The 22,646-nt window shown below is 42.6% G+C and overlaps 1 protein-coding gene across 3 annotated transcripts in view; it reads right to left on the reverse strand.

Moving 5' to 3' along the window:
• Nucleotides 1–22,646, reverse strand: part of PLPP4 (phospholipid phosphatase 4) — a 238,730-nt gene that overhangs the window by 31,174 nt on the left and 184,910 nt on the right. For 2 of the 3 annotated variants that reach the window (XR_009559292.2, XR_009559293.2), the window contains one exon: nt 16,416–16,522. The gene's annotated coding sequence lies outside the window, so the exon portion shown is untranslated. Of the gene's footprint in view, nt 1–16,415; nt 16,523–22,646 lie in introns of those variants that run through there. The other variant, XM_060286167.1, reaches the window with a different exon arrangement.

Consider the following 22,646-nt stretch of genomic DNA (forward strand, 5'->3'; position numbering starts at 1 on the left):
CTTGGTCCTTTACAGTTGGACCAGCTCTAGATTTTAGGACTTCCCTCTCTCCTGGTCTCCCAGTAAGAAAAAGCTATTTTCCTTCCCCAGTGAGGGGTGACTAAAACAGAGAAATAAGTTCCTTCTCTATGTGCAGATGTAGGGCCAAATCATGAAAGGGAAATGTGGAGAGCTGCGGGCATGAAAGCCACGGGATCCCCCAGCAGGCATCTCAGCAGTTCCCTCTAGCTGGGTCCTGCGTGGAGCCTGTGCAGTGTTTCAGTGGGGCCCCACAGAGCATCATTTATCAAGGCCAAGGCTGCAGACCTGCTTCTCCCTGCTGTGATGCTGGCTCCCCGCAGCTGCCTCCGGAGTCTCAGGACAGCCCCTGTAGCATTTCTCTCTGCTACAGTGTCTCAGGGTTCAGACAACTCAGCCATCCTCTGTAGAGGCTATCTCTGTGGTCGGAGTGACTGCAGCTCACAGCTCATGACACAGTTCCTGCTGAGGGTCCAGGGGCAGCTCTGGTGCCTCACAGCTCCTTCAAGGAACCAGGCATAGCTTCCCAGGCAGCTATACAGTGTCGTCAACACACCTCTTCCTGCCTTCCTTCTTGTTCTGACCTGAAGCCTCACCGACTTGGTTAAGACATTCCTCTTCTGTTCCTTCCCTTGCCCCACCCCTGGGGGCTCCTAAGGGAATTTGATTTCCAACCCTCATGTACTTTGTCAGGTCACTGGGAGCAGTGCATCTGGGGAGATGGAGAAAAAGTCAACTTTTTATCATTTTTCTTGGCAGTCTACTTGTATGTGCTGGGGATTACCCCAGGACCAAGGGGAAGAAGCAGGAAGGCCAGAGCAAGAGTGGGAGATAGGAGAGGGCCCTAGGAAGATATTTCTGATGGCAAGGAATAGAGTGCCTGAAAGCAGAGTGCCTAAATGCACTTTAAGCAGCAAGGGCTTTCTACCCCTACATCGTAAGAAATCCAAAAGGAGCTGATCTGGGGGGTTTGTTCAACAACTCAGTGGTGTCTGAGGTGGTGCCTCTGCTCCTTTCTGAGTCCAAAAGTCCAGAAGTAAGAGTAGGGTGAAGCTTCATCCTGTATCTCTCCGGGAGGGAAATCTTTCCAAGAAGATTCTCAGAATATTTCCTCTGAAGTCTCTGGACCAAATTAGGTCCCCTGACTGCCAGTGGAGCAGCTGGAAAGTGAGTTTCTGGCATATTCAGCCTCAGTTTATCATTGATCCACCAGCAAGAAGATACAGTGGGTGCTGGCGACTGGGGAGGCAGCAGACAGCATTGGTGCTCGACACTGTCATTTATGAGGGCTTGAGCGCTGGCATCATATTTTTGCCCCTCTACCCCAATACACTCTAAGAATATTTTTGCAAATGCCTATATATCTTTCTCCCTATCCACTCACTAGGGACAATATATTAAATTTGCAGCACAGCTCCGGGTGTGCATGTATGAAAATTCTGTGTAAGATGTGGGTTATAAACACATCCAAGAATTAGCTTCATTTTCAAAGAAGAAACAAAATAGCATACCTAACTAGTGGTAGAAAATAAACACCCTTATCCCTTTATTGAATCAGAGGATTTGGACCTGGGATCTGCTATGAATTTAAATGCTTTAGCAAATTAGTAACCACAGTGGTGAGAAAGCTTAGCATCTCTTCCTGATTCCTTTCACCACCAGGCAAGGAGCCCAGCTTAAGATGGAGATGTGTTGCTATCATGTGAGCCAGAAAATGTCTGAAAGGAAATATAGAAATGTGTAAAATATAGAAAGTATTTCCTAAGATTTTATGAACCATACCACCAAATTAAAAATACCTAAGGTTATCCAAGGAAGGAGAAAGGAACCTACTTGGTGACAATTTTACAGATAAACTAACTGAAACTCATTGGTGGTAAGTACTTAGCCTAAGATCTTGGTAAACTCATTGGTGGTAAGTACTTAGCATGTTGAAACTTAGCATGTTGAAACTCATTGGTGGTAAGTACTTAGCATGTTGATCTGTCTGGTCCCAAGTACTGTTTTTTTAATCGCATCACCCAACAAAAACCCAACACTCTAAGGATTAACAGAGTTTTTCTTTAAATTCTTCAAGTGTGTAGTGAATGTTCTATTTTATGTAAATTATATTTGAAAATTAGACCCAGTAGCACCTGTCATTTTTTTATTTTTTTATTTTTGCACATGAGATGTAGTTTGATATTTATGCAAATGACAAGGCACTTCAGGGCATGGCAACTGTGTCTCAGTCTGCATAATGGCTTACTGGACTGTTCAGTCAGGCTCAAGCAACCGCAGCTACCTTGGGACAAAAAAAGCACTCAGTCGTACCCACCAGAAAGGGGATGGACTCAAAGGATGACAACTCATCTGTAAAGTTGCCAACTTTCACTTGATAAACCAGGCATAAATGTGCTGGATAATAACACCCACCTGCTCATGGCCAAAGTCACAATTTGAGAGCTCTTCCATTCGCTCCAAATTTCTAAACCTCAGAACATCTATCTGTCACTTTTTTATTATTTCTGAGGCAAGATGCATATAGTTGTTCACAAAATGTGTGATTTTTCTACAGAAAATCATCTGGCTGGGAAGGTAAAAGCTTTTTGGAGTGGATGACGATCTATTGCTTGTAAGTGAAATTTTCACCTTCTAAAATAATAGGGTTGTTCTAAGAAAGGCCCTTCTGTAGCACCTATTTGAATTCCCTTGCTTTGAAGCTAAAGATGCTAAGGCAGTAAAGGTGAAAAATTAACATAAAAGCACACACAAAGCTAGGACTTAAATTGTCCTCAGAATTCTCATGACAAAATTGTGTATTACCCAAGATATTGTAACTTCATTGTAGAAAAAGTTAATATGCAGAAAGAAGAAAAATAAACTCACCCCTAATTGCTCCACTCTTAAGTAATTATTTAGAATGTTTTTCTTGCAATCTTTTTTTTTTCTATTTTTACTGTCAGGTTTTCCAAGACTCCTAATTCCTGTGATATATTCTTACTTAGGTACCAGGATCATTAAATAAAAGGATATGTAAAGTAGCTACTAAAATGTACTATAAATGGAATGATTTTTTAAATTTAATTTTTATTTTATATTGGAGTATAGTTGAGTTACAATGTTGTGTTAGTTTCAGGTATACAGCAAAGTGATTCAGTTATACACATACATATATCCATTCTTTTTCAGATTCTTTTCCCCTATAGGTATTACAGAATACTGAGTAGAGTTCCCTGTGCTATATAGTAGGTCCTTGTTGGTTATCTATAAATGGAATTAATTTTGATTGGAATAGTATTGTGCTCCTAAGGTTCTGTCCGCCTGGTGTAGATGGACTTTTGAAAATGTTTTCTCCAAATCAATTAAACATAGTTGGGTATTAGCATGTCAGCAGGACTTATTTTAACACGTCGACTCAATCCAAGGGCACAGGGTCGAGAGGCTGTACTCATAATTAGAGTCTGCATCGTTCTTTCTGAAGCACATCCAAATCCATCACGTCATTTAGTCCTTTCACAGACACTCTGAGCCAGGTACTGTTGTGACATTTTTCCAGAAGAGGGACCTGAGACTCAGGGAGCAACAGTTGAGGACTCATGAATGTCTGGAGGCCACACCTTTGCACCCCTTTACGAGGCATGACTTTTACGAGCATTAAGGGGGTTGTCAATTGGACCTGAGGTTCTCCTTCTTGGAACCCTCCCAGCAGAGGTGAGGCTAGGGGGCAGCAGGAGGTTTCCTGTATTCCTGTATTTCCTGTAATGGGAGGTTAAACTAGATGATCTCTCATGTGCCTTCATTCTCTCAAAGCCTATAATTGTGTGTTCTCACCCCGTCTCATTAGCCCCAGTGCCGGGATGATAGATAGGCACTGAGTGTACAAACAAGATGTTCTGTTCATAAAACTAGGTCCCATGTGGCCCAGTTTCGGAGGAAGAACTGCAGCCTTGTAGAGGATTTGAGTTTGTTTAGGTCTCTCTCGACCACTCGTGGCAAAGTGGCAAAATCCACAACTTTTTATAACTTCTCTGTGTCCTTCTCTCCTCTGCTACCCCCAAATGCTCGGGGCTTTCCTCACTCTCCTGCGTCAAGAGCGCCCTCCCCCCATGCATGCAGGCCTGTCCTGCAACGCCACGTGTTTGTCCCCCAGTCATGACCCATTTGACCAATCACATCCTTTCTGTCCCCTTGAAGCTACCTGGGGGGTCATTTCGTGCATGGCACGAAATGTTCTGTCTGATCTCTTTTCTTAGGAGGCTCTGCATAGATTTTGCCCTCTCTGCTCTCAGAAATCAGGGAGAGGGGTGAGGACAGAAAAAGCCACGCTGGCAATCCTGAAATTGTTATAGGTAGGGGAAGGATGAGTCTGAAAATCCCCACACATTAAAAATTGTGTGCCCTCTCACACAGAGGGAGGTATCGTCCCCGTGGTCGGTGTCATGCACGAAATGTCTAGCACCCTGAGTGCCCATGGTACCCCGGGGCCATCAATCTGCCATCATCAGCACAGCGAGGACCTTCCAAATGGGCTGCCCCTGCAGTGATATTACAAATGGAAGAGAAATGGGGGCGAGGAGCCCACGTGGGTGAAACGGAAGTCGCTTTGACCTCCGAGGCTGGCATCTGCAGTCCAGGCGATGGTAGCAGCACTGACGCAACTTTGATGTGAGGAACACAACCACGTCTGCAGTAAGGCTGCATCTGTAACCACAGGGACGAGGATGGAATCTAACTGCTCCGCTCCCGTAGCAGCGTGAGTGGACTCTGAAAGTCTTCATTAACCGAGGCATTAAGATAACGTAAAGGGTTTCCCTGGTGGCACAGTGGTTGAGAGTCTGCCTGCCGATGCAGGGGACACGGGTTCGTGCCCCAGTCCGGGAAGATTCCACCTGCCGCGGAGTGGCGGGGCCTCTGAGCCATGGCCTCTGAGCCATGGCCGCTGAGCCTGCGCGTCCGGAGCCTGTGCTCCACAACGGGAAAGGCCACAACAGTGAGAGGCCCGCGTACCGCAAAAAAAAGATAATGGAAAAATAATGACACACACAAGACAACTGCTTTCATTATAATGTAGGAATTAAATCAGAACATCTTTTTTCCCACCCCCCTCTGTGTAGTTCAGAGAAGACTCTTTAAGCTCTCTCTCAGAATGAGGAATGTTTAACTAAATTCTATAACTTTAGTTCATTATCTACGAAAGCTTAGAATTTTTTTTTTTTTTTTTTTGGCTACATGGTTTGTGGGATCTCTGTTCCCCCACCAGGGATTGAACCCGGGCCCTCGGCAGTGAAAGCGCGGGGTCCTCACCACTGGACCGCCAGGGAATTCCCAAAGCTTAGAACTTTATACATGTGGCAAGATGGGTTAGCTTCCCTCTCTGCCCCTTTTCTGCCAACCTGCATCACTCCTGGCAGAGTTCCTGGGAGTCTCTCACAAGATTAATAAAAAGATGGAAAAACTGTTTTTGGTGGCAGTGGGGTGGGCAGCATAAAAGCACATTAGAATTAAGCAGGTGCATTTATTTGTCCTCTAAAAGATCCAGTCTGAAAAATCAAAAGGAGCCAAAGCTTCCCACAGCTAAGTGCTTGACACCTCCTCTGCAGAACGGAGCCTGGAGCGATGCTCAGAGCCTGAGGACGCAACTTACAAATCTGGGATGCAGCCAGGAACCCTAGGGTGAGAAAGGACCGCGGGTGATCGTGGTGGTGAGACAGAGAAGGAGCCTGGAAAGAAGAGGAAAGTCCTGATGTGCACCAGGTTGAAGTGTTTGCACTGCCCTTTGGACACCGAGTGGATAGTTAGCCAAATGTAAGGTGGTGGTTCAAGTAATGCATGTACCTAGGGCCCTAAATAGCCTTATAACTAAGTATGTTACAAGCACTCAGTTGCATAAAGTTTTACTCCATCAAAATGTTAAACTAGAAGAGCGATAGTTTCCCTTGAAAGGGGCAGGAGAGATAGGATTAATATTTTAACAGTCACATAGTTGGTGGTGGTCCAGTTTTGCTTTCGTAATCCAGCCACAGATCTCTGATGACAGCTCTGGCTCTGCATTAGTTGACTTTATGACCTCTCGTGGGTCAACTGTATCCTCCCCCCAAAGATATATTTATGCCTTAACCCCTGGTACCTGTGAATAAGACTTTATTTGGAAACAGGGTCTTTATAGATGTAATCAAGTTAAGGTGGGGGTCATACTAGATTAAGGTGAACCCTAAATCCAATGGCTGGCATCTTTATAAGGAGAGGGAGATTTGGAGTTGGGGACACATACAGGAATGAAGGTCATGTGACGACGGAGGCAGAGACTGGAGTGATGCAAGCCAAGGACTGCTGGCCATCACCGAAAGCTGTGAAGAGGCCAGCAAGGCTTCTTCCCTAGAGGCTTCAGAGGGAGCACAGCCTTGCTGACTCCTTGACTTCAGACTTCTGACCTCCTCAACTGTCAGAGAATAAATTCCTGCTGTTTTAAGCCGTACAGTCTGTGGTGATTTGTTATGGTGGCCCCATGACCCTGACACATGACCTTAAGGTAATTGCTTAACTTTTCTGATCTCCTTCCTCAAGTCTGTATTAGGATGGTTCCCTATTTTCTACATCCTCATAGCTTCCTCTGTGAACTCCCCTTGAAGCCACATGCAGCATTCAGCAGTCTTTCTGTTCTTACGTGTCTAGTTTTCTTTGCAGAGTCAGTCAATAGCTCTGTGAGCGCTGGGCCAATGTATTGATCTCATTTATTCCTCTGTTCCTGTGGCCATCCCCATGCCAGGAACACAGTAGATGGTTGGGGGTAAATATTTGGGGGGGTTTGTATAAACATTAATAGCAATGCATAAGAGTGTGTTGTAAGGATAGTAGCAGAGCACACCTGGCTAGTGATTGTTTTATAAGTAAGGCTAAACTGGGACATTGGGCTGTTACTTAACCCTGGGTGGTGGCTGAAACGGAGAGAGGAAAAGAAGGGCAGCAATCAGCGAGCTGTTGGGGTATGTATGGAGGTTGTTCAGGCTGAAGACTCCAGAGGCTGATACAGAACGTCCTCTGGGAGCAAAGGAGCTGCCAGGCGTTAGTAGCTCGGCCAGTTTTATCTCCACAAGGCCACACATTGTCAGGCGTCTTCACAAACAATTCACCTCCCCAGGCCTTTAGCTCACGCAACCCACTCATGGATCTTAGGAAAGGGCCCTGAGGACATTGGTGATTAGAGGACCTTCACCCCAAGAGTAAAACTTTCCCAACTCTGCCACACATCAGTTTTACTAAACACAGATTGATGAAAAGATATGTTGGAAAGAAAGTAGAAAGCTATGGGACAAGCAGAGGGGTCTAGTCAAGACTCTTGGATAGTAGGAAAAAGTCCAAGAAGGCAGAAAGTGGTCCACCTTGAAGAGGTTATATTATCTGGTTATTGTCAATGCAGGAAGATGAGACAGGGGGGCGGTTAGGATAAAGTACTATGTCCCAAGCCTTTCTCCTTTAACTCTTGCATTAGTTGAAATGTTTCCTCATTTTATTTTACAACAGTAGGGATAGAATTTAGGCACAGAATCCATTCTCTTAGCCGTGTTATTTCAACCTGGTTTCTGACAATGAAAGAGTGTTTTGGTTCCTGGGACAAGAATATATATCGTCTTTGCCCCCAGTTGCGGACTCTCAACCACTGCGCCACCAGGCAAGCCCCAGTAGGGCCTTTTTGTTTCTCTATTCTATGCATAATAGTTTGCATCTGCTAATCCCAGACTCCCAATCCATCCCTCCCCAACCCCTCCTCCCCCTTGGCAACCACAAGTCTGTGCTCTATGTCTGCGAGTCTGTTTCTGTTTCATAGTTAAATTCATTCATGTCATATTTTAGATTCCACATATAAGGAACATCATATGGTGTTTGTCTTTCTCTTTCTGACTTAACTTCACTTAGTATGATAATCTCTAGGTCCATCCATGTTGCTGCAAATGGCATTATTTTGTTCTTTTTTATGGCTGAGTAGTATTCCATTATATATATGTACCACATCTTCTTTATCCATTCATCTGTCAATGAGCATTTAGATTGTTTCCATTAATTTTTATATAACAATTTTAAAATGCAATTAGGTGTACAAGTACACACAGATGTAGAAAGACAGCACCCAAACCCTGCTGGAGCTTGGCAAGTAGTGCCACCATGCTCAGTCCTACCTGGTAATTTATCAAACACTCATGTGATGGAATATTATACAGCCATTAAGAAAGATGAAAAGATGTGCATGCATTTATACAGAAAAACATGTACAATAAACTATTAAATAAAAAGCTGGCTATAAAACAGTATATACAATAAAATCCCATTTTAATTGTATACTGTAATATAGGATATAAATAGCTAATATTTATTGAACACTTACTAGGTACCAGGCACTGATTTAAGATTTTACTCATGTTATCTCATTGGATCCTCCTAAAACACTGTAAGGAAGATACTATTTTTATCCCAACTATACAGATGAGAAAATTGAATCAAAGTTTGAGTGAATTGTCCAGATCACAGAGTCAGTAAGTAATGGAGCGCTGACTCTGGACCCGCATATGCGCTTAGCCACCAGGCTATACTATATAAACCTCCTCAAAGTTGAAAGCAAGATTAACAGTGGTTATTTCTTGCTTTAAACCCATTCTTGAAATGGGTCATTTTCTTCTTTAAGCTTATCTGTTTATATAAAACCCATTTTATCTTACATAAAATCCTATCTTATATAAAATTCATATATATACAGATAGAGAGAATTATATATGTATATAACATATTTATATATAAATATTTGTATATACTTATATATAAATATATTTGTATATAACATATAACATATGAATGTCTTACACTGGAAAAATAACCAGTTAATAAGAATTGGAAAAAAGAATACAATCTGCAAAAGGACTTTTATAAATCTTTCTTTCTGTCTATTGAGCTCTAGATGTATTTCAGGGCCACTTTGCAGCATTATTCATCTGCCTGTAATCTTTTTAAATACTCCAAGGCCTAATTGTTTAACTGCTTAATGAAAGAGATTTCCTTTGAGATTCTCTAACAAGCTTAGTAATGCCTTTCAAAAAGAGCTGAGTAACCAGTTAAATGGAATTATATAGGCATGACTATTTGCTGTTATAAGTCAATTTTGCTATTTTCAGACTTTGTAATTGGTTGTGCCTTTTCTGACTCTGGGGCAAATGAACATTTCATACTTCTCAGTTTGTCAGCACAAAAGAAAACTGTTGTAAAGCTTTGCTTCCTCATATATATTTCATTTTGAGATGTTGGAAAACATGCTCTTTCAAATGCTGAACAGACACTTTTACAAAAGGTCATGCTGACCATTGGAAAATGAGCTGGTGAATATAATTCCATTTGTCTCAGCAGCTCAATTAATCTTACAGTTTTAGGGTATGTGAGTACGGTGGAGGGGAGCAAAATCAATACGATGCCTAGAGTACAATCTCTGAATTTGAAGCAGCACAGGTTTCCTTAGGATCAGAGGAAAATGACTAGTGAATGTACCAGAGCTGTGGCTTTATGGAATGTTAGCACTGGGGAGGTCTGTCCAGGGCCATTACCCAATAGCTAGTTATCTCTGTTCAAGCTTAGAGCTCAGATCTAGGAGTCTGGCATCATCCTTTGGCAGGTTACACCTGGAGACAGAAAATTCTCATTCCCCAGTCCTAGCTTTAGCTCATTTATCTTTAAGGTTTATAGACAGAGATGAAGGACAATTGCATATTTTTAAAGAGGATTTTGGGGCATGAAAATACAAGGTTCTCAGTATTGGTGTTTTTTTTTTTATCACAGCAATTGCTTTCTTAATGCTGGTGGAGATGTGGGTATAAGCTGTGTTCCCCAAGCGAGAAGCCTGCCCAATAGTAATAGCTGCATTTATACTTCCGCCCTAGAAGTCATCACAGATTGCCTGGTATTAGCTGTGTGTATATATAGAACACAGCTTTAATAATAGTAATAAAAGCAGCTGTAATGATTTCCTGCTACGTGACACTCGCTAATAAGCTCTTTACATACGTTTGTTTCATTAATTTCATCCCATCACCTGATGAGGCAGATCCTCCTTATTATCCCCATTTGTTCCTGAGGACATGGGGGCTCTGAGAGGCGAAACCACTTGTCCAAGGTTACAAAAGCTGCTGCAGAGGAGCAGAGTCTAGGCTCATAACCACGTGTGCCCAACTCCAAAGCCCCTGTGTGTTAAATCTTTATGCCACACTGATGCGGAAGACACCCAGGTGGAGTATACTGCAGCATGGCTAGTGCCAGGGGTTAATGAGGTGGGTGGGAGAAGAAGGGGTCATTGTAGTAGCAAACCTGGGAACTTTGTTTCCAATTTATTGTTCCCCACCCCAACTCCTACCAACCCAATACAGTTCTGGGGAGAAGCCAGGGACCGGACAGTCACCCTTGACTGTCAGAGAAAAGTCCTGCTGCCATCTGTAGGAGAGGAATTCAAGCAAATTGTAAGCTATTGTTTCAAATTCTACCACAGGTGCCATTTCATTATTTAAAAGATTGCATTTGTTTTCAGAGGTACAATTGGTATTTCAAATAGACAATGGCCCTTGCTCAGCCTGAGTCTGCCTCCAGGTCTCACAGAAAATTCAGAAAGAAATAAGCATAGTGGCTGTATCAATTTATACTCCCACCAACAGTGCAAGAGGGTTCCCTTTTCTCCACACACTCTCCAGCATTTATTGTTTGTAGATTTTTTGATGATGACCATTCTGACCGGTGTGAGGTGATACTTCATTGTAGTTTTGATTTGCATTTCTCTAGTGATTAATGATGTTGAGAATTCTTTCATGTGTTTGCTGCCCATCTGTATATCTTCTTTGGAGAAATGTCTATTTAGGTCTTCTGCCCATTTTTGGATTGGGTTGTTTGTTTTTTTGATATTGAGCTGCATGAGCTGCTTATAAATTTTGGAGATTAATCCTTTGTCAGTTGCTTCATTTGCAAATATTTTCTCCCATTCTGAGGGTTGTGTTTTCATCTTGTTTATGTTTTCCTTTGCTGTGCAAAAGCTTTTAACTTTCATTAGGTCCCATTTGAAAAAGAAAAAAAGAAAGAAAGAAGCAGACCCAGGGTCTGGTTAGAGAAGAATGAAACCAGTGGGAGGGGTCCTAGTCAGGCTAGGAAATCTGAATAGATTTCTCCAAAGTAAGCTCTCCTTTTTCTGTATGCATTTGCTCTGTATGATTGTAAGTGTTATGAATTGCTTTATAGTAACCATTATGGTTTTCCATATTTTTTATGCTTAGTCTACACTACAAACTTTTGTTTGGTTTGATGGTTTGGATACACACACACACACACACACACACATAGAGTTTCTCATATTTAAACAGGGATAATAATTATCTTACAAATAGTGGTTAGGATGGGAAAAAATATAGATAAAGTTCTCTAACATAATGGGTGACACATTAATTGTTACACAATTCCAAATTTTCTACAGGAACTAAATAGTATTTTATAATTGACAGAAAATAAATGCAAACTTTTAATTTAAAATTTCTTCAGTTATTCCACAATTGAGAATTCAACTAATGGGTCTGTGCGTATGTGTCCCAAACGTGTACACCCATAAACACACACACACACACACACATATACACACATAGAGTTTCTCATATTTAAACAGGGATAATAATTATCTTACAAATAGTGGTTAGGATGGGAAAAAATATAGATAAAGTTCTCTAGCATAATGGGTGACACATTAATTGTTACACAATTCCAAATTTTCTACAGGAACTAAATAGTATTTTATAATTGACAGAAAATAAATGCAAACTTTTAATTTAAAATTTCTTCAGTTATTCCACAATTGAGAATTCAACTAATGGGTCTGTGTGTATGTGTCCCAAACGTGTACACCCATAAACACACACACACACACATATTGCTTGAAAGCATAAAAAGGATATTTTCTAATAGCTGCTATTTAAGAGTATCAAAGCTCCAAGAAAAGAGATCACCTTTTTATAAGTATTTCAGCTTATGATGGTCACTTGCATAAATTATTTGTTTTTTAATTGATTTCCTGGGACTGACCAGCACTTAATTAACTTACTCCATCACAGAGGAGCATAAGGAGAGAGTGTTTGTCGTTTTCCTGGGGATCTGTCACAGTTTTGTTGAGTTTCTTTTGGTGGCAAATATCAGAAACTCACTTCAAATTAGCTTAAGTGCAGAGTGGAATTTACTGGAAGACATTGAGGTAGTCACTCCTGAAATCAAAGAAAAGGCCAAGTGACCCAGGGGTCAGGAGAGGAGGAGTGAAGGAGGAACCTCTAAACCCCAGTTTGTGGTGACCCAGGGGTCAGGAGAGGAGGAGTGAAGGAGGAACCTCTAAACCCCAGTTTGTGGGCTTTCCTTCTGAGCCTCATCACTCAGCCCTCTTTTCCCATTTGCATTGTTTCTTGGTTTCAGTGCTTGAGAGAGAGAGTGGTCCAGCTTGGGTCAGGTGTCCACGCCTACTCCCATCACCTGTGACCGGGAAAGCAGGGTCTCACTGTAGAACCATGGCTGCTGGGGGCCCACGCCTGTGTATGTGTGTACGTGTTTTTGTGTAGGCGTGTTTAGGTATGTGTGACCAGGGGTGCCATGGTGGAGGGGGTGGTCCTCAGGGATCTGTGACTGGACTGACACCCCCCAAATGTCTTCTCCACGCACAGTTATTGCTCTAGAGGGGTAGAAACTTCCATTCCTCTTATATTTTAATAATATTGCTCCTAGGTCACCTCCCCTCTCTGGATCTTGGTATCCTAACCAGAAGTCGCATAGGCGATACCTTTGAGCTTTAGCAAGGCACACCAATAGTACTTCATCCAGCACCTGGGGAGTCTGTCTCAATGGAACATTCGGCTGGCCAGGGTGGGTGATGGGTTCCACTTGGAAATACCTACTGCCTTTTGTAAAGGGACTGCCAAGAATGAATCATGTTACAAATACGTCCTTTTAAAAGAACAATCTTTGCCGTAGTATGCCTGTGATTGCCTACATGCCTGTGCCCTGTCATCTTTGCCGTAGACCACTTCCTGCAGTTAGCTACTCACCTGCCTGCAGTGGGCTGGAAGGAGATGAATGAGACTTACCCTTTGGCTGGGAGTCAGGGGCCTAGGTGTTAACCCTGGGTCTGCCTTTATTACGGATGGATACTTGGTTACTTAGTATCAACTGTCAGGACTTTGATTTCCTCATCTGCAAACTGGGATCAGAATCCCCATCTTACCCAAGGAGCTGGGAGAAGGAATAACATACGTGAACATACCTTTGACGTCGTAAAGCTCTATGTAAATGTTAAGTCTATTCTCCATTTAAAACTCTGCCAACCCGTTATCTCTTGGGTGTGTTAAACCACATGCATCTGTGCTTGCAATCAACCAGAGACCCTACTTTCTCTGGGCCATGTGGCAGAGGAACAAAATCTGTGATTATTTTCTTTGAACTACTCTTTCATTTTAGAAACGGCGACATCTTCAGAGAAAATAAATATTCTGTGATATTCACAGCTGTACCCCTATGAGAGTAATTAAGAGACTCTCAGAGGCAAAGTTATATATAAAATATCCCCAGGAGATTCATTTTTCCACTGAACTATTCCATAAAGATGAGAATCACTCCCACACGCCCCTACCTTGTTCCCGTTCCCTGAAGACACAAAATCCTTGAAGTATTATTGAGGTTACTTATATTTTGTTTCAAATATGAAACTTAGTTATCTAGGCTCTTAAGATTTAATATTTACACATAAAGGGTCACCACAAATAATTAAGTATCATTCAGAAAAGGTGAATAACTTGTCTTCCTGCAAAAAATAGCCTTAAACCTATAAAAGATCCTTCCCACTCTGAAAATAATTCATACCTCGCTTGTTGCTTTAGTGGCAAATCACTTCCCCAGCCCAGCACTTATCAGAGGTAGTTGGGTGACAGTGGGGCAGAGCTGGAGCCCCTCTGTGGTGATAACAAACATGGCGAGGCTGGTCATCCCCTGAATATTTCCTCCTCAATACCAATACCAAAGCAAAGAGGAACAGTCTTTGGGAAAGACCAGTTCCCAAGGTTCTCTGAGGGTGCGGGTCCCTGGGGGGTATGAGGGTGATGGGTAGGAAGGAGGGGGAGAAACACACTGGGAGTGGCTGCTTCCTAATTGCAGAATCTGCCAGAGTCTGTCCAGGACCGCCCCCTACCTCACAGCCTAAGCCTTTGCCTCTCCCTCAGGTACACATTACATCAACCGAAATTCCCAAGGCAAGACACACAGTCGGGCAGAAATAACGAGACCTCTGCAGAGCACACGTACCCCGAAAGGCAACATACTGAAAACCTCTACTGGAGAATTTTAAAGAAGCCTGATACATATCATTTTAAAAAAAGGAAGAAGGGATATTTGAAACACAAAGTAAGAACACGCAGTTGTGAATAAGAGATGCGAGATCTTGAGTGTGAAAAATGAAAGTGTAGAAGTGAAGAACCCAATAAATGAGTTGGAGAGCTGAATGGATACATCCAAAGAAGAGAGACTAATTCAGGAGAGAGAAATTAGGTGTGGGAAGTATGGGTGAGTAAAGGAATTAACTCATTTTATTTTTGTTTTGATATGCAATGACCTCCTATTACTTCTCCCGTACAAACCAAAGCATAGCCATGACAACCAAAACAAAGATTCTAGATGAGACCAACAAGACAAGGGGGAAGTAATGCAAGATGGATGAAAGTGTGTGAATGTTCTTCTAAGGGAAAAAAACCCACCAAAAATAATAAAGCAAATAGCAGATAAAAATCTAATTAATAAATTATATAATAAAAATAATGCATTTTGGTAGGGGGAGGGGAGGTGGAATGAAGAGTGAATGGGAGGGAGCTGTTGCCTTATTAATCTTTGGGGTAAAAAAATACATTCTCAAGTGTATATAAACCATGTAAATCATTGAGAATGTGTCCCTTTGGATCAAATGAGCCTCCTCTGGGACCTAATTTCTGAAATCCATGTTCAATTTAAGGTCTTATTTCCAGTGGCTCCCCCTCAAAATTGGACACTTCCATACTCAAGTCACGCTTTAGGGATTGCTGAATGCAAATTATAAAGACATTCTTGGGATATCATTTCCACTATGTTTTTCCAAATCCTCTCCTGGACCATTAGATTTTGGATTACAAACCATCCTAGGGAAGTTTCCATGCCTTTGGTGTTTCTGAGCCTGGTTCATTGAATAAGAGGATGATTCATAACTAGAATGATATAACTTCCACTCTGAAGGACCACTTGCTCCCATTTCTCCAGTTACCTGCCTTTTTCTCCACAATGGCTTTTATTACAGCTTTTCATCTGAATTCAGTTCATTGGTCATCCTCTAATTAGCCCAAAGTGTCTCATTATCAGCTCATGCCTGGTCAATTATCTGGTTACCTGCAGTATCAATCAACAAGACGTCTCCTCTGATTTAATCTGTAGGCTCACAGCACTGAGACAGCGTGGGGCCCTTTGCTGTCACAGATTCATTAGGGTGAGAGGATTTATTTCCTTCATCTTACCAGCTTCTCATTAGAGTTAGTTAAACTGCCTTTGTGATGCACTCTGTAGCCTGGGTTTCCACTTGGAAAGGTATTTTTTACTCCAGGGGGACTTGGTGATAGCACCAGCCTGCAAGCAATAACTTCAGGAATCACATGGGAGAACACTCACCGTAACAGCCTGGGGAAGGGCGATGGGAGGCCTGGAATCTCCTTTATGCTTTGGGGTAACTGAATTTAATGATTGATTCTTAGAAGGATCATAATTAGACCTTGCATTAAGGTTTCTCTACAAAAGTGACATCAAATTTCTTGAGACTCAATATTTTTTGTGGAGGCAGTAATTGGATAGGATTGAATCTTAAAGGACAGGCTTTTTAACAAATTGTGTTTCTCCGTTTGGGTAAATTTCTCCTCAACTCAAGGTTATAAGAACTTCTTTATGCATTCAGCTTTTACTGAGCACCTATTACATGCGAGATTTATGCTAGGTATTGGGGATATTCGGCAAAGTATCTTGGTTTGTTTATCTGAAAAAGGACAGTAATAGAATTCTCCGAAGCTCTTCTAATATGTAAGATCTTTCATTCTGACCATACTCTGAGAAAGAATCAAATCAAATCTGTACCTTCTCTTAGAAAAATTCCCTGAGCGGATACAGTGCTGAATTTCTCAGGATATGCTTTTTGCTTACCTTACCCCATCACAACTAGGGAGTACCAGGGGGTGCTTAATTCAGACCTGGAATGGAATATATTATCTGAACTCTCTTCTTCTCAGCAGAGGTACAGGGAGCAAATCAGCCAAGCCCATGAAAGAACCTACAGTTGACCCTTGAACAATGTTGGGGTCAGGGGTACTCACCTTCTGCACAGTAGAAAATCCGCTTGTAATTTACGGTTGGTCTCTCCGTATTTGCTCTGCACGCGAAGATTCAACCAACCCTGGATCGCGTACTGCTCTAGTATTTCCTATGGAAAAAAAATCCGTGTATAAGTGGACTCATGCAGTTCAACTGTGTTGTTCAAGGGTCAAGTGTATAGTACTATTTTAGGCATTCAGTTTTCTAATTATTTTTTGCTATGAACCTACTTCTGTATTTACAACTTTAGATTGAAAAGCACGTATATAATAGCTATTAAATTGCCCTCTGCCTTTCCAAATCGGACAAATGATACTTTGACTAAAAAAAATAACGTGTGATGTTTTTCCATCCTCTGGGGGGCAGGGAGTGGGCGGGGGGAGCGGAAGTTAAATTCTAATAGCAAGATACCAAAGGTCACATTTCCAGGCATGAGACAAGCTCCAAGGACTAGCTCCCTGTTTGCAAGTAATGCACGTTATTGTGAGGTCCTGCAGTTAGGATTTTAGGTGACTTTACATGTTCCAAATCCACCCATGGTGGGACTGTGAATAGGTACATCCTCTTTGGAAAAAATCTGGCATTCCTATTACATTTGAAGATATACCTACTGAATGATCCAGAAACTTTATCACAAGACAAATACCCTAGAGAGACTTCTGCACAAGTATTCCAATGTACAGGAGCAAGAATGAGCTTAGGAGCAAAAGGTAAACAACCTGACTGTCCCTCAGCTCAGGGATGATGTAACGGATACATCATGTCACGGTTACATAGTGTCCTATGACAGCAATCAGAAGAATAAACCTCAGTTATGCACATCTGTGTGAATGAATTTCACAAGCATCATGTTGTTCACATACGGTAGGATGCCATTCATACAAAGTTCAAAACGAGAAAACTAAGCTATATTGTTCAGTGTTAAAAATATGAAGAAGGCCAACCAAATGATTACTATGAAAATCAACATTCCAGTTGTGATGAGGAAAGAGCACAGGGGTTTGGAGAGGATAGGCAGGCAATACGTATTGTTTCCTGGCCTGGGTAGTAGTCGCAAAGGTATTTCACTGATTACTATTAAACTGCGTATACGTTTTTATGCACTCTTCTGTATGTCTGTTATATTTCAAATAAAGAGAAAGTATCTCCCTTTCTTGGAACTATCTTCCAGTGCTTTTGACTTATGCCTGTCAGGGTTTTCTTAGACATGCTTCCCTCTATCCCCGATGCCTGGGTATCTTCACACTGTCAGCCAGGGGCTGTGGCTGCATTTAGCTGTGCCCCAGAAGGCAGGAACGATTAGCTGATGATGTCCTCCCTGTCATCAGCAGAGTTCACGTTTTTCCTAGTGTCAGTGCCTGTCTTTCCTAAATGATCCATGTTTCTTAGGAGGATCACTGCCCAGCACAGCCTGCAGCCCACTGACAGCTTCCAGGGCTCTGCTGACAAGGCGATGGTGCCCATACTCATATTAAACTATGGGGCATAGAAATGCTGTGGGGAGAAGAGTAGGGTTCGATTGAAGGAGAAGAAGGACTAGGGGAGGGAGCTGCTGATGCCAGAGGAGGGACAGTCCCTCAGATCGTGCATTCCCCGCCCCACCCCCCATACTGCCTTATACTGCCAAACACTCCCGGGTGAAGAAACACATCAAAACTAACACAGAGGCGTGGTTAAGTTAATTGAATTCATTCATTCATTCAGCAAGTATGACTGATTCATTTCTGGTGCTCAGAACAGACCCAGTTGTTGGAGAGATTTAAAAACATAAACCAGGGCTTCCCTGGTGGCGCAGTGGTTGAGAGGCCGCCTGCCGATGCAGGGGACACGGGTTCGTGCCCCGGTCCGGGAAGATCCCACATGCCGCGGAGCGGCTGGGCCCGTGAGCCATGGCCGCTGAGCCTGCGCGTCCGGAGCCTGTGCTCCGCAACGGGAGAGGCCACAGCAGTGAGAGGCCCGCGTACCGCAAAAAAAAAAACAAAACCAAAACACAAACCATACCCTGGGGAAGTCAAAGACAAAATATAGACAGGTGAGCAGCTGCGTCTTCTGATGCATGTGATGAGAGACACAAGCAGGCGTGCTAACGGGAGATGGGGTGTATCTAACGGGAGGAAGGGAACGTGGAGGGGGCGCAGCTATTTGGTTGGTCCACAGACAGTTTGAAATCACTGTGGCCAAATCTTAAATCATCATCTTCTATCCCATAACCCCCTCCTCCCCCTGTATTCCCAAGCCAGGGTAAGGCGTCCCCGTCTTTCCTCATGAGAACCCAGGAGTGGGAAAAACCAAGCAGAAACTAGGAGTCGTGTTTAGATGTGGTCTCTCGCCTGCTGTCTCCTTCAACAATTGCTAACGTTGGGCTTCAGAGACTGCCATTCAAGAGCATCCTTCTGCATCAGAGGTCTGAAGAAATGGAGAACGAAAACAGAGAGTAGCAGATGGCAGTAGCACCAAAATCTCCTCTAGGGAGCGGCTCAGGAGAAGACATGGCTTTAGATCTGTGGACCAAAGAGACTTGCAAACACTGAACCTCACAATTTGTTAGGGTCACCCACTCAGTCACAGCAGTGGGGCAGGATATCCCACACGGATTTCTTGTCCAGGTAAGAAGACCAAGCGCACGGAGAAGCAGAGAAGATCTTGTGTTCTTACTGCACAGGCTCACTCCCAAGGGAGAAAGGCTGAGCTGAGCTGAACTGAGCATGCCCAGTTCTTCCCAAATTCACCCATTAAATGTCACTCTACCTCCCTGCAGAAGGAATAGAATGCAAAAGGTGTGAGTCCAGGAATGTGCTAGGGAACTCCTTTCTCGCAGAAACCCAGAGTGTAGAAAACTGAGTCCTATTTTGTGAAGATCTCATGACTTTGTCTGCTTTTCTCCAAACCCACTGTTATAACAACTGCCTTAATCCAGACTTTCTTTAGTTACTTGCCTGAGTGACTACTTCTGCCCAAGTTGATTCCTGAATCCATGTTGTGGACTAAATAATCTTTATAAACACCAACCCAGTCTCATCCTTTTCTACCTGCAAATACTTCCTTGGCTCACCTCTGTTTTCAAGATCAAGCTCAAAGTCATTTGCTTGAGACATAAGGTTCTCCTTTAGTTATATTTTGCCAACCTGCCCAGATTCATTGTCTGGACACTTTGCCTGCATGTACACTTCATTCCAGCCGGTCCAAACTACTGGCGGTTCCTGAGACAAACTTTGCCCTTTCGTGCCTCCATCCCTCCTCCATCCTTCTGTCTGAAATGATGTCTTCTCCCTTCTCTGCTTCAGTAGGCGCTTACTTAGCCTTTAGAATGGAGCCACTCCCATTGACTGTCACTCAGCACCCTCTATCTGCATTAAGCATCCTTTTTCTAAGCCCCACAGCGCCTTGTGTGTGCCTCTGTCATAGTAGATGTCTCACTAGCACATTTTTTACTTGTTATTCTCTCCCTTTGAACTGTGAACTCATTGAGGAAGAAAACAACACTTATTTCTTGTATAACCAGTGCTTAGCCCCAAGTCTGACACAGATTTGATGCACAGAAAATGTGTGTTGAAATAAATGAATGAACATAATCTCTACAGGTCATTCTTGTTTTGATGTTCCATGACTTAATGAACCTCAGGCATCCTAGGAAATGAAGAGAACAGCTACTAAAGATGACCAGCTGGAAAAAAAAATAACTGACGTCTGCACATCCCTTCCTAGCTGACAGAACCTTTTTTATTTCCTCCCTTCCCTGTTCCCTCTGGACAATCTTACCCTAAATTCAGGAGCCATAGAAAAGGGCAGAGAGAAAAATGGAGACAGTAAGTTTAACAAATGCTAATCACCTACGCCTGCTGACCAAGCAGCCTAGAGTCTGAGCGCTTCCTTCCATGCTGTAATGGCAACTAGCAGGAAGGTGGGGCAAGGTGGCTTCACGAACCGGCGGGTTCTCCACGCTGGGCATAACACGATAGCCAGGAGACAGGACCCTCGAGGACACTGTCCCCATTCAGCCCCAGGATGGCCCTTTTCCCACGTGATTCCAGCCAGTGTCCTGTAGACAAGTCCCTCCCGATCTTCATCCTGTTTTTCCCCACATGGAGCTCTCACAGTCATGTGATGTGTGATTACTATGGACCTCATTTTTTGTGTTTTATTTTTCATGGAATAAAAAAATTGGAAGGAGACCCATGCACTCGGGGGAACCAGGAGTGGGACCCTCTACTCCTCACGGCTGGCTTCTTCCCTCCCTCAATCGTTCCCTAGTCTCCGTCTCTTTGTGTCTCCCAATCGCACGCCGAGTGTTCCATATTCCTTTACATGCTGTGTTTCTACCCATAAAACATAAAGTACAAAACATCCTCAGTGCATTTACCTCTGGAAGCTGTCTTACCAAATATATTATATATGCTTAGTTCTTAACCTATACATTCCACTGTTTTAACACAATAAATTCTCTTCTCATCAACATTATACCTAACTTTTGAATATACATGATCTCATTTAATCTGCTTAACAACCCAGCCTTGTTGGTCTTACTATTATTGCCATTTACAAATTTGAAACAAACTCAAGCTCTGAGGAAGTAATGGCTTTGCTTAAAGTCTCTGAACACATAAGGGGTCAAAATGAAACTAAAACGGCAACAACCAAAACAATTATGTATTGAGTGGCTTCTATGGGCCAGGCATTGTTCTAGGCACTTGAGATACATCACTAAACAAGATAGATAATGCGTAATATTGGGGAAAAGAGAATTTATTGTATTAAAATATTGGAATTTATAGGGTAAGAATCACATATATATATAATGCATTTGATAAGAGATTTTCTAGATCCCATCACAGTTAAGAATTAAATACATGTAATGCATTTGATAAGAGATTTTCTAGATCCCATGTGTTTCTATTCAGACAACAAACATAAAGAAATTGTAGAGAGATTTAGAAGGTGATAGAGTAGGGCAAAGGGTGTGTGAAGTATGGGGAGTGGAGGCGGATTGTAATTTCAATCAGGGTGGTCAGAGCGGGTCTCATTGAGAAGGCGATATTGGAGCAAAACCTTGAACATCTAAAGGAAGTGTGCTCCAGGCAGAGGAGATAAGAGGTGCAAAGTGCCGAAGGCAATACCAGGACTTCCGGGTTCAATGAAGGGGTGAGGCCAGTGGGCGGGAGCAGAGAGAGCAAGGGAGAAAGTTGCAAGAGATAAAGTTGGAGAAGTCATATGGGGTGATGATCACATAAGGGCTTGTGTCCCAGGCCTCTGACTCCAAGTCCAGAATTATTTTTACCATTTAACCCAGAAGAAATCAGAAGGAGCTCTATGCATAAAGAAAGAGTTATTACAGTTGAATATAAAGATGAAGTCCAAGGTTTATCCTGGACCATCTATTCATCCACATGAGAGAGTCTGGATGCCATTTGGATTCTAATTACTTTCATATTCCATCAGGTTAGAGCAACTTATGCGTTGTGGATAAAGCACTAGTCACTTCCACGTAACTTTTACTGAGTTTGACCTAGCATCAGCATGTATTTCCCCCATAGTGAAAACAGTTTAAACCTTAAGGGAAAAGTAGGAAATATTTTGAAGTTTCTCCACCAGTCATTACAAGAGTTTATTGGGACCTTCAGTTTTCTTGCCTGTGCATTACTGATTTTTTTTTTTAACATCTTTATTGGGGTATAATTGCTTTACAATGGTGTGTTAGTTTCTGCTTTATAACAAAGTGAATCAGTTACACATATACATATGTTCCCATATCTCTTCCGTCTTGCGTCTCCCTCCCTCCCACCCTCCCTATCCCACCCCTCTAGGTGGTCACAAAGCACCGAGCTGATCTCCCTGTGCTATGTGGCTGCTTCCCACTAGCTATCTACCTTACGTTTGGTAGTGTGTATATGTCCGTGCCTCTCTCTCGCTTTGTCACAGCTCACCCTTCCCCCTCCCCATATCCTCAAGTCCATTCTCTAGTAGGTCTGTGTCTTTATTCCTGTCTTACCCCTAGGTTCTTCATGACATTATTTTTTTCTTAAATTCCATATATATGTGTTAGCATATGGTATTTGTCTTTCTCTTTCTGACTTACTTCACTCTGTATGAGTCTATACACCTCATTACAAATAGCTCAATTTCGTTTCTTTTTATGACTGAGTAATATTCCATTGTATATATGTGCCACATCTTCTTTATCCATTCATCCGATGATGTACACTTAGGTTGTTTCCATCTCCAGGCTATTGTAAATA

The sequence above is a fragment of the Globicephala melas genome, chromosome 16, assembly GCF_963455315.2.
Source record: "Globicephala melas chromosome 16, mGloMel1.2, whole genome shotgun sequence".
Lineage (NCBI taxonomy): Eukaryota > Metazoa > Chordata > Mammalia > Artiodactyla > Delphinidae > Globicephala > Globicephala melas.